The following is a 13,212-nucleotide window of genomic DNA, read 5'->3' on the forward strand; positions in this document are numbered from 1 at the left end:
ATCAAAAATAATTTCAGACTTTAGAAACCCAAAAAAACATTTTTTTGCCGAACAAACAAGAAATCTAAAAACATATGTGTTGCTTGACCAGCAAAAATCATTGTGTGTGTAATGCGCATGTTGGAGAGAACTAACCAGTGGTGGCCCATCCATTAGGGGCTCCACCCCCTCTCTCCACTCCACCCCCCTGTATGCATTGGATAGATTCATGCATAGCATGAATCTATCCACGGCCGCCGCAGATTCATGCACCCTATTCATGCATCCGGCCCCTTTCAGGGCACCAGGTGCATAAATTACAGCAGCTGGGGGTTTTTTTTTTTTTTTAAGCACCTGATTAGAGACAGAGGCTCTAATAGGCTCCAAAATAGGGTGGGCTCGGGTCACAGAGAATGCGGCTCTGATCCCACCCAGGTGTGTTACAACAGCGAATGAATATTCGCTGATTTAACACTGAACCTCAATCTGGCCAGTCAGAAGCAGGTGTGAGACCTGTTTTTCAATTGGCCAAAAAGAGAAGACTCCTGATTGGCTGCCTGAGGAGGAGGGAGGAAATGGAAGCTGCCGCCTCCGTGATGACCCGTGGGGAGTGGGAGAATGGGGGGCCGCGCCCACTGCCGCCGAGCAGGGGAAGCCACCAGTGATGGGGTGGGGTGGCATAATGTTTGTCGCCCCCTCTAAAAAAATTACACCGGCTGCTACTGGAACTAACCTGAAGTTCAAAGTTTACGTGCATGAATGTTCATTCATAAACAGCAACAATCCACAAACATCAACACTACAGTATGACTCAAGTCATGTGTATGACCAAACACAACATCTAAACAAAAAAATATATAAAAAAAGACCACATAAGAGTGCAATAATACCTTTTAATAAAAATATGTGGCGCTACCTCAGTCCCAACGTGAAGAAATAATAATTAATAATGTCCAAGGCAAAAAATAAACACAAACAGGTAAGGCTTAGTACAACAGTGTGTACATATAGAGTGCAAAGTGAAACATAAAAAGGTGATTCAATCTCACACCAGATATAATGAAAAATCCAACCTCACGTGACAAAGTGTAATAAATAAATCATAAATAGTGTCTCCAAAAATATCCAATCAATAATGAGCATCTGACATAGATAAAACAACCGGAGATTAAAAAATACTGATAACATTCATGTTCACAAGTGTGTGATTCACAAATATAATAAAGCAATGCAACTTCTCACAATTTAAAAAAAGTACAGTGTGCGTGATCAAGAAAAATAACTGAAGGACCCCATAATCAGACAATAGGCACTTCACAACTGCAATTTCTAAACAAAAAAAAATTAAAATTGCAACATGTAATGTGTATATAACTATAACTAATTAATTCACGAGCATGCGATTCCCAAAATGCAATAATTAATGCGACTGAAAAGATATAGAATTTCTAACAAAGTGCAATGTGCATATAATAATAATAATATTGAAATTCATACAAAATATAATGTGCAAAATTCCACGAGCATACCTTTATTGCAAAGTATTTAGTCCAGCAACATAGCAATAACAATTTTAAATCAGTGATCTTTTTTGGTTTACATAATACACTATTTTTAATAAACATTATTAGAAAAAAAAACACCAATACACACAATCTTTTTTTGTCATCACTGATTTTTTTCAATGATTTATGGTTAATTTTTGTTAAAAAAAAAAATTGTAGCAATGATTTCTATAACAATAGCATTTTTTTTAATTGACATAGATGTAGTCTGCCTTCCATTTAAGTAACCTCCCTGACTGTTTGTGTCATCATTATAATTTTTCCACAGGTTTGAATAACAATTTTGTTTGCCCTATGTGTCATGAAATATCCATATGTCGCCACAACACATGGGCAGGTGAGTTTCTTTGCATACACAGAAAGACAGGAAGAACACATTGGAGTGGGTTTATTAAAAACTGGAGCACACAGACTTTTCTGCAACTGTGTGCATAGCTCCCAACTGTCCCTGATTTCGAGGGACTGTCCCTGATTTGGAGCAATGTCCTTCTGTCCCTCATTCCTCCTCATTTGTCTCTCATTTTGATCTGATCTGTATAGTTGTATATAAAGTGCACGTTTTATCTATCAAAAAGTGTTTTGACATGCTAATCCTTTCTTGTCAAATTTGTTTATTGATTTTGAAAATATAAATATTGGTACAATTAACAAAATATTGATTACATTAAATGGTAGCATTAGTTGAATTTACATATCAGATCTTAGTATTTCTTGTAGTTACAAGCAATGAAAGACTTAAGTAGGCTATATGTTTTAGAAAGACTAAGGTGTTACAATCAATTTTAACAATTATATACTCAAGAGTAGGGATGAGCTTCGCGTTCGAGTCGAACCCATGTTCGACTCGAACATCGGCTGTTCGATCGTTCGCCGAATTGCAAACGTTATGGGCCGTTCGCGAAAATTCGTGTGGCGCGTCACGGCCCATAATTCACTGCGGCATCACAGTGCATTTCTGGCTGATGATTGGCCAAGCATGCACTATGACCCACATGCTTGGCCAATCACAGCGCCGTCGGTAGAGAGAGCAGTAATTGGCCAAAGCCAGGGTGGCTTTGGCCAATTATGGCTCAGGGGGTTTAGAACACACCCCACACTATATAAGGCCGCCTGCACGGCGGCCCTGTGTAGTGGGTTCCGGTGTGCTGAGAGATAGAGAGAGACAGTGTCATTTCATTTGAATTAGCTAGATTAGGCAGGACAGTCAGTGAGTTAGCTGCACTTACAGTGTATTGTGTATATATATGCATCCCAGGTGTTGCATATATATATATATATATATATATATATATATATATATATATATACACTGTATTCAGTTTAGCTAGATCCATTCCTGTTATCTTCCTACTGACAGGCAGGCTTGTCTTGTTACAGTATTTACAGCTACCTGAAGAAAATTGCTGGTGTTCTTTTGATCCTATTAGTACCACAGTCAGGCAGCTAGACTATTTACAGTTAGTGTAGTGCGTCCTCCTCACAGTGTTCAGTTAAAGCTACAAGTTAGTTTAATGTGACCTCTGCACAGTGTTCAGCTAAAACTACAAGTTAGTGTAGTGCACAGTGTTCAGCTAAAGCTACAAGTTAGGGTAGTGCGTCCTCCTCACAGTGTTAAGCTAAAGCTACAAGTTGGTGTAGTGTGTCCTCCTCACAGTGTTCAACGAAAACTACAAGTTAGTGTAGTGCGACCTGTGCACAGTGTTCAGCTAAGGCTACAAGTTAGTGTAGTGCGTCCTCCTCACAGTGTTCAGCAAAAACTACAAGTTAGTGTAGTGCGACCTCTGCACAGTGTTCAGCTAAGGCTACAAGTTAGTGTAGTGCGTCCTCCTCAGTGTTCAGCTAAACCTACAAGTTATTTTTTTGCGAGCTCTGCACAGTGTTCACCTAAAGCTACCTGTAGAAGGTTGGTGGTGTTTTCCTGATCCTATCACTACCGCAGGCAGCTAAATAAGCTACAAGTTAGTGTAGTGCGAGCTCTGCACAGTGTTCACCTAAAGCTACTTGTAGAAGGTTGGTGGTGTTTTCCTGATCCTATCACTACCGCAGGCAGCTAAATAAGCTACAAGTAAGTTTTTTGCGAGCTCTGCACAGTGTTCAGCTAAAGCTACCTGTAGAAGGTTGGTGGTGTTCTCATACTACAGGCAGGCAGTTAATTTTTCTAGCTGCAGTATCAATATATATATATATATATATATATATATATATATATATATATATATATCCCAGCTTAGTGCAGCTACAGGCCATTAGTATGTCTGGAAGGCCAACAAGGAGAGGCAGACAGTCACAAGCCAATAAAAGAGGGCAAGCAGGCTCTGTGTCTAGAGGCAACAGTGCTGGATGTGGAGACGGTGCATCCTCATCAGCACATGGCCGTGGGACACGCTTGGCCTTTTTTTCGGCAGCTGGCCGTGTTGAGCCGCAACATGCGGAAGACTTGGTCGAGTGGATGACCAAGCCGTTCTCATCCTCCTCATCCTCTCTCACCCATGCTCAGGGTACTTTGTCTGGCAAAGCAGCTGCCTCTTCCCTCGGCTCAATGTCATCAGTGACTCCTTCCCTAGCCCCACCATGTCCTCCTAAGGAGTCCCTCGAACTGTTTGACCACAGTGTTGGGTACATGGTCCAGGAGGATGCCCAGCGTTTGGAAGGCTCTGATGATGATACTGAGCTAGATGAAGGCAGTAACGTGAGCACGGACAGAGGGGGTGCCCAAGAAAGACAGCAATCTGGCAGTCATGCTCCCCCTGCTGCAGCATACTGCCAGGTTTGCTCCAGTGATGAGGAGGGAGGGGATGATGAGGTCACTGACTCAACATGGGTGCCTGATGGGAGGCGGCACATCACCAACGAGGCGGGATGCCCTCCAGGGGCCAGCCTAAGGGCATCACACTGACTACATCACACCCCAAAGCTCCGCATGTGCAGGGCGCTGCAGTCTCTGCATGTTATTCAAAAATTTCTTTGGTGTGGGCCTTTTTTGAGACGAGTGCATCAGATCGCACCGCTGCTATTTGCAACATATGTCTCAAGCGTATCTCGCGTGACCAAAACATCTCCCACTTGGGCACCACATGCTTGACCAGACATATGTTGACCTGCCATGCAGTTCGTTGGCAAGCATATCTAAAAGACACACACCAAAGAACAAAAAGGACCTCTCCTTGCTCCTCATCAGCTGAGATCTCCAACCCCACTATACCTTCAGTCCTCTCTGAGACCTGCACTGAGAGGAATGAAGGTGTAGAATTGGGTGTGTCACAGCCAAGTACTTGTGGGCAATCTGCTTTCGCTACACCAACGTCAGATTGTACCAGGCAAATTTCCCTGCCCCAGCTGCTGCACCTCCGAAAGAAGTTCACTCCCAGCCATCCACATGCCCAGCGGTTGAATGTTAGCTTGGCAAAATTGCTAGCACTTCAACTGCTGCCTTTTCAGTTGGTAGACTCTGCCCCCTCCCATGAGTTTGTGGAATGTGTGGTTCCTCAGTGGCAGGTACCCAAACGCCACTTTTTCTCACGGAAGGCGATTGTGGCTCTCTACCGACATGTGGAAGGCAATGTTCATGCCTCGCTGGACAGGGCGGTCAGCAGTAAGGTGCATATTACCGCTGACTCATGGTCCAGCAGGCATGGACAGGGACATTACCTAAGTTTCACCGCGCATTGGGTGACTCTGCTGGTAGCTGGGAAGGATGCAGGACAAGGTGCAGTAGTGTTGGAGGTTGTTCCACCACGCCTCCAAAATGCCACTACTAATCATTGTGACACACCTCTCTCCTCCACCCCCTCCTCTTCTTCTTCCTCCATGGCCTCTTCCTGTGCTTTGTCCTCGGAACCAGTGGTGCTCCGTAGCCGTTCAAGGGGCTACGCAAGTATGCAGGCCAAAAGATGCCATGCGGTGCTTGAGCTGGTGTGCTTGGGGGACAGGAGCCACACTGGGGCAGAGGTTCTGTCAGCTCTGCAGGGGCAGGTTCAGAGGTGGTTGACGCCATGCCAACTTAAGGCAGGAATGGTGGTTTGCGACAATGGCACCAACCTCCTCTCTGCCCTCTGACAGGGACAAATGACCCATGTGCCCTGTTTGGCTCACGTCCTTAACTTGGTGGTGCAGCGGTTCTTGGGCAGGTACCCGGGCTTACAGGATGTCCTGAGGCAGGCCAGGAAAGTCTGTGTGCATTTCCGCCGGTCATATAATGCCAGTGCTCAGCTGGCAGACCTCCAAAAGGAGTTTAACCTGCCCAAGTACCGCCTAATCTGTGACATACCCACCAGGTGGAACTCAACGTTGGCCATGCTGCAGCAGCTGCACATGCAGCAGAGGGCCATCAATGAGTACCTGTGCGACTATGGCACCAAGACAGGGTCAGGGGAGCTTGTTTTTTTCCCCACGCCAGTGGACCATGATCAGGGATGCATGCACTGTCCTGTCACCATTTGAGGAGGTCACAAGGATGGTGAGCAGTGACAGTGCATGCATCAGTGACACTGTCCCCCTTGTCCACCTGTTGGAGCACACGCTGCGTGGAATAATGGACAGGGCACTTGAGGCAGAACAGAGGCAGGAGGAGGAGGACTTCCTTAGCTCTCAAGGCCCCCTTTATCCAGACAGTGTTCCTGCATGCCCGCTGATCACACAGGAAGAGGACGAGGACGGGGAGGAGGAGGAGGATTGTGTCAGTATGGAGGTGGAGCCTGGCACTCAGCATCAGCAGCAGTCTTTAAGGGATCAGTCCCAAGAAACACATGGACTTGTACGTGGCTGGGAGGAGGTGGCTGCAGACCATGTCATCCTTAGTGACCCAGAGGACTCCGGACCAAATGCCTCAGCAAACCTATGCTGCATGGCCTCCCTGATCCTGCAAAGCCTGCGTAAGGATCCTCGTATTCGTGGTATCAAGGAGAAGGACCAATACTGGCTGGCAACCCTCCTTGATCCACGTTACAAGGGTAAGGTTGCGGACCTTATCTTGCCATCGCAGAGGGAGCAGAGGATGAAACATCTTCGGGAGGCCTAGCAGAAAGGTCTGTGCAACGCTTTCCCAGAAACTGGGAGGTTACAAACTCCTGTTTCTGGACAACGTGTTGCTGAGGCTTCAGTCAGTCAAAGAAGGAGCAGTGGAGAAGGTGGCTGTCTGACCGATGCATTCAGACAATTTTTTGGTCCGCAGCCCCAAGGTATGATCGGTTCCAGCAACCATCGCCAGCGTCTGTTTTACATGGTGCAGGAATACCTAGGGGCAAGATCTGACTTGGACACCTTTCCCACTGAAAATCCTCTGGGTTACTGGGTCTTGAGGATGGATCACTGGCCAGAGCTTGCACAGTATGCAATTGAGCTACTGGCCTGTCCTGCATCCATCGTTCTTTCGGAACGCACATTCAGTGCTGCTGGAGGCTTTGTAACCGATCACAGGGTGCGTCTGTCCACCGACTCGGTCGATCGACTGACCTTCATAAAAATGAATCAGTCTTGGATCACCACCAGCTACCAAGCACCTGATGCTGATGTAACCGAATAATCTTTTTTGAAACCTCAGATCCCTTCAAAGACTGCCTATGCTGATGCTGAGTGACTATCCTGAGTAATTATCCTCTTCCTCCTCAATGATCATGCTGATAGCTTGTAAGAACATTTTTGGTTCTGGGCGCCACCATCAGTGCCTAAGGCCCAATTTTTCAGCCCCTGTTTAACAGGGGCATGTAATTACAATTGTTGATGCAATACTTTGCAGCAGGGCTTGTTTCTGCGTTCCAACTAGAGTATCTGTGAGGGGTTGCAGTGTTGTGGCACCAGCACCAGTGCCTAAGGCCCAATTTTTTTTTAGCCCCTGTTCAACATGTAATTGTCCCCTGGGGCCGGGTCCCCAAACCCTTTTTAGGACAATACCATGCAAATTAGCCTTTAAAATGCACACATTTAATTTCAAACGTTCAAGTCCCATAGACGTCAATGGGGTTCTAACGTTCGTGCAAATTTTCGGTCCGTTCGCAGGTTCTGGTGCGAACCGGGGGGTGTTCGGCTCATCCCTAATCAAGAGCAACAAAAAATGAACAAGTTGTTAAACTTTTAACTTTGAGTAATATGTAATAAAGAAATAATATTAATTACTACGAGATTCAGTTATTTATAATAGGATATAAGAGCTTACTATCTATTATTGTATTATAATTGAACATTATAAAAGTGAATGTTTAGTGCTAAACCTTTCATCTGATTTCTAAATTGCTGCATTTGTAAATTCCAAAAGTCAATATAAAGGAATATTAGTGGTAAAAAAGCACTTGTGGGTTTAATCAATCTTGTTTTTTGTAAAATTCTCTTTTAAGGGGGCGTGGGAAGGGGCGTGTCCTATGCCTGCAAACTTTTGCTGATAGGTGTCCCTCATTCCCATCTCAAAAAGTTGGGAGGTATGTGTGTGTAATAATCAAATGGTTGCTACATTGCTCAGTTGAGCAAACAGAAGGAAGGAGCTCCTTGACTACTATGCACAGTTGCAATGAAATCTGTGTGTTCTAGTTTCATTACATCCACCCTAATGTGTTCATCAATGATAGATGGAATTAAAAATTGCAGTGTGCATACAGTATATAACAAATAATAAAAGTGCACATATACATGTCCTACAAGCCTCCACTATGATCTGAGCCTTGTGTAACATGTGTGCATGTGCATTGAGTAGACCTCCTCACAAATGCATATGTAAAGAATCAATAAAGTGCATAAAAAACACATAGTCCAGACATTTCCTAAAATATTTCCTAAAACCACTTAAAGAGGAACTGCAGTCTGCTCACATAATTTGTAATAAAAACATCTTTGCCATTCTGAAGCTTCCCTCCAACCACTTTGCATATTATTTTATATATACTGTGATTCTGTACTTGCCAAATGTGCTGCAAAAATCTCCCTCCACTGAGTCTGGCTGCAGCCATTTTCACTGTGGGCAGCTATGGCTGCTGACTGTTCACTTCCTGGATTTACACAGACACACAGAGGTACACCTCCAGCTCTGCAACCCTGCAGCTTTAAATGGTCCTCTTATGACTCATCCTTCTTCCCTTCCTGGCAAACTCTCACAAGAGTGAGAGAGAGAGCTGTGTATGATGAAATAAGCCTAGACTAATGACCAAACAAGAAACAGGAAATGGTCTGTATAAGGTATTTACTGGCAGAAAAAAATAATTTACTATCCAAAATTAAAACAACAAGGGCAGAATATTTGATAGATGCAAAGTTGAAAAAATGACTGAAGGTCCGCTTTAAAGAACCAAGCCTATTTTTGACACTTGTTGTTTAGAAGTTAAAATCTTTTTTTTTTTTTGCTAGAAAATTACTTAGCCTGTTTTTCTACAGACAAATAGCTTCCTACCTCCACAAAAATGCCATTCCAATGGCTTATGTGCCTAAGATGGGCCTTTTGGTCCTCTATTGGACAGCAGTTAAAAGGTATTGCACTTTTTTATAACTTCTTAAAGGCTAAAGACAAATTTACAAAAGACGCACTTAAGAGAAGGGAGCGACACCTAAAAGTCTCATTCTCAGACTCACAATGGGCTCAAGTTTTTCACTACAACCACAGTTCCTCGAAATTCATCAATTATTGGGAGCTGTCCCAGAAACCACACCACAGGTGGTACTTAACTCCCATCCAAATGTACAAATTTGCCAACTTAGATGTCGATACATGCTGGAGGGGATGCTCATAAACTGGTTCATTACCCCATATTGTGTGGGAATGCCCACAAACACACCTTTTGGAAAAAAGTTTTTATCCTCATCTCTGAGGTTACAGGCTGTATAACATATCCATCTCTACCTCTGGCTATTCTTAGCATCGGTATTGATACCTTTCAACATAATGTCAGAGCACTGGTTATGCACATCCTCTTTGCTGCCAGACTGATGATTATGCACAAATGGAGACGCTCAATGGTTCCAAAACTATCTGACGTCCAACTCCAACTCAACTTGGTAAACGAATATGCTTAGCTATGCAAACTGGTTCCTTTGCTAAGTTTAGGAAGACTTGGGATACTTGGTCCCAAATTCAAAGAGATAATGGTTAAAACATCATCTGGTATTGGTGACTAACTTCTTTCCTGCTATTTAAACTTTAAGTTTATAGAACCTGCTAGATTGAAACGTTCCTTCTTACATTTCCTAAACACTAGAAGATTCTCTGTGCCTTAGATCTGCATTATTTGTTATAACAAACAAGGTTGTAAAACATTATATTTTCTGTTATTTCCTTTTATTGAAAAAATCCTGATGAAGAAATAATTTACAAAAAAATAAATAAAAAGCAATAAAAAAGTCCCTTTAAGGCCGTTGGATGGAAGTGACATTTGACATTGCTCTGGTCATCCGAAGAGCAAAGAGTTGAGTGGGGGTCATCATGCCCTCACTCGACTTCCTGCCAATCAGGCCACAGGACCAGATCGTCTCCGCTGCTTCCAACGGCTCTGGTAAGTGTCGGAGATGAAACTGAGAAAAATCCCGGACAGCCACAGCAGAATGGACAAACGAGCTGATGCGTTTCACACTATCAAACAGTGCTTAAGTAGCTTGATGGTGTTAAACGCATCAGACTTCTGTCCGTTCTGCTGTGGCATGTATTTTTGATTTTTTTTTTACTCAATAAAGACAACATATCTTTTTGAGTGTGGCTGTCCAGGATTTTTCTCAATTTCATTGCTATATGCATTGCCAGCTCCTGTGTATTCCAGTCTAGAGGAGAGATTCATTTCTAACTTATCTGCCTGGAACGGTAACATCCTTTTCCCCATTATAAGTGGCACCTCTCCCGCTGCTCATAAAAGTGATCTTGAGGCGATTTCGCCGTGGAGACCATTTTTATCTCAAGGCAGACTGCTCGCCATGGAGAAAAATACCAAGGTTATGGCAGCTATCTGCTGCCGTAACAATGGTATTTAACGTCAAAGTAGCAACAAATAGCAATAGTCAGAGGTCCGGAATGGTGAAACCATGTATAAATTAGCAAACAGCCAACCACAAAAATTTTTTAATATATTACACTTTAGCTAGGATATCAACAACATCAATTAAAGGTTGTGCAACAGAAGCCAAGTAGTCTTTAGTTTTCTCCAGTTCTGCTGCATATTTTAACCATTTTTATTCCGGGTACTTTCACCTCATTCCTGCCCAGGCCAATTTTTTAGCTTTCAGCGCTGTCGTATTTTGAATGACAATTGCACGGTCAACACTGTACCCAAACTAAATATTTATCATTTTTTTCCCACTTTGACCATCACTGAGTTTTTTTTTTTGTGCTACAAATAAAAAAAAGACCAACATTTTTGGAAAAAAAATGTCCTTGTTTCTGTTATAAAACTTTGTAAATAAGTATGTTTTCTCCTTCTCCTTTGACGGGCACTGATAAGGTGGCACTGATGGGCAATGATGATGAGGCTCTTATATGCAGCACTGATGGGCACTGATAGGTGGCACTGATATGCAGCACTGATGGGTACTGATAGGTGGCACTAATGGACACTCATAGGCAGCACTGATGGGCACTCATAGGTAGTTTTAGTCGTATTTTAGTCTCATGGTTTAAATGTCATTTTAGTTTTAGTCGTATTTTAGTCATCTGAATTTTTTTAGTTTTAGTCATATTTTAGTCAACTAAAATAGTGTTAATTTAGTCAACAAAAATATTTTACTCGATGAAAATTAGCAACTGCTGCCAACAAGTCTAAAACAGTTTGGAAAAAAATTACTCTATAACATTGGGCTTTGTCTCTGCTTTACACCAATGGGTCTAGATGAACAGTTGGCCAGAAGACCATAAAGTAATGATTCTTTTGAAATGAGGTAATCCTGTTGTTTTTGGAATATGTGAATAAATTAAAAATGGGAATACCTTTTCTTCTACAAAGGCATGTAATAGAAATTTGTGAGTACTGTATATAATTGTATTCTATTTTGTATGTATTGCACACTGCCCTCACTGTGCACACGGCACTAATAATGTTTTCATTACATGTTTGCATTCTTTTGAGTCCTGATTAGAATTAGTCTGCCTATGTTATGCTCCTTGTTACCATAAACGTACAATTGTAATAATAATGTGATACCTACGTAATCATGTGTATAAAAACCTTCAATTGCGTCATAATAAAGCGGAACAGTTATTTGGAAAGATGCTGAGCGTATCTTTTGTGTCTGTTCCCTGCTGCAGCAGTTATTTTTAATTTGGAACCACTAATCAATATGAGGATAGGAGGTGCCTATCTATAAAATTCCATGTCAGTGATGTTTCTATATAACCAAAAAATTTGTAGGGATACAATGTTAAAGAATATTGAAGTGTTTTTTAACTAGTGTATATTCATTGTTTGGTTGGGCTTTCATACTGTAACGATAACCCCCTAATGAGCCCTTGGGTTTGACACGCCCTCCCAGCCTTTCTTTTAGTGCACTGACTGTCTACATCTCCAAAATCTCTCACCAACTCATCAGCAATGGCTGAAATCTACGCTGTCAATTTTTGATTGAAGCAATTGGCTCAAAGTCAAAGGGGGAGAAAGTACAGGTTTACTGTACAGGATACCTCAAACATAGCAGCAATGAATTTCCTCTGCTTGGAAATATCCCCAGTCCTTCTTAAAGGCTGGTAATGTACTGAGTAATCTTTGATTCCTGAAGGTGCTTCCAGGCCCCAGCATAGGCCTATTCATAATCGGTTTGTGCTGGGGCTAGTGCTTTTTAGCCAGCAAGGACTATGAGTTTTTGTACATGTGTAAACTACTGTATAGGACTGTCTTGAAAAGGAGCATGTTAGACCTCTGCAGAGCGATATGGAGCTGGAACAGTTTTCTCCACAGGCAACGAGTCTGGGAGGTAAAGGGCCTTTATACTAATCTCACTATCCCCAGGCACCATACCAGGGAGGCTATGGAATGAGCTCTTAAACTGGCATCCTTTCCAGGCCAAGCCTGGGAGTTAAAGTCCCTTCTAGAAGGGCTCTTTGTATACTCGTGTTCTTCTATTGGCTTACACGACCTCGGACTTTCTGTTCAAAGTCCACAGTTCTATTTTGGTTGCCTTAAATTACATATAATCCCTGACTCTATAACTATTTATTTGTTATAGGTGGATTGTTTTGTTAATCGATGTTCGGATGGGGCTGAAACCTATATGACCGGTCTCGCAGGTTGTAATGCCTGCCCTTTTTTCCATTATGGTCACAAACCAGGAATGTGACCCCCTGAGAACCTTTTTTTTCTCAAGTCTCTTTTTTTTGTTTTTCCTTTTAATATGGATCCTTTTTGATCCTATTCAGGGTTTTTTTTCACTTTTTATTTTTATTTTATTTCAGTTTATTTTTTTCTTTTTCTTTTTTGTTTTTCTTATACCAAAAATTTTTACATGGGATCTCTTTTTGGTCCAAAATTGGTAAACAGAGGCTTTTATGCCATTTCTCTTCTTGTCCATCTGATTGCATATAATGTTTATGTTTCAATGTTCCACATATCATGGTATACACATCCTCGCTATTTTGTGATTGCATCAAATGCTTTGTACACATATTTGAAATATGGCTGTAAGTATTTTTTCCTGCAACGTTAAGGGTTTGGGCTCCATACGCAAGCGTTGGCTGGCGCTGAAGGAGTTCAAATCTTTAAAGACTGACTTGATCATG

Source organism: Aquarana catesbeiana, linkage group LG03 (genome assembly GCF_042186555.1).
Source record: "Aquarana catesbeiana isolate 2022-GZ linkage group LG03, ASM4218655v1, whole genome shotgun sequence".
NCBI lineage: Eukaryota > Metazoa > Chordata > Amphibia > Anura > Ranidae > Aquarana > Aquarana catesbeiana.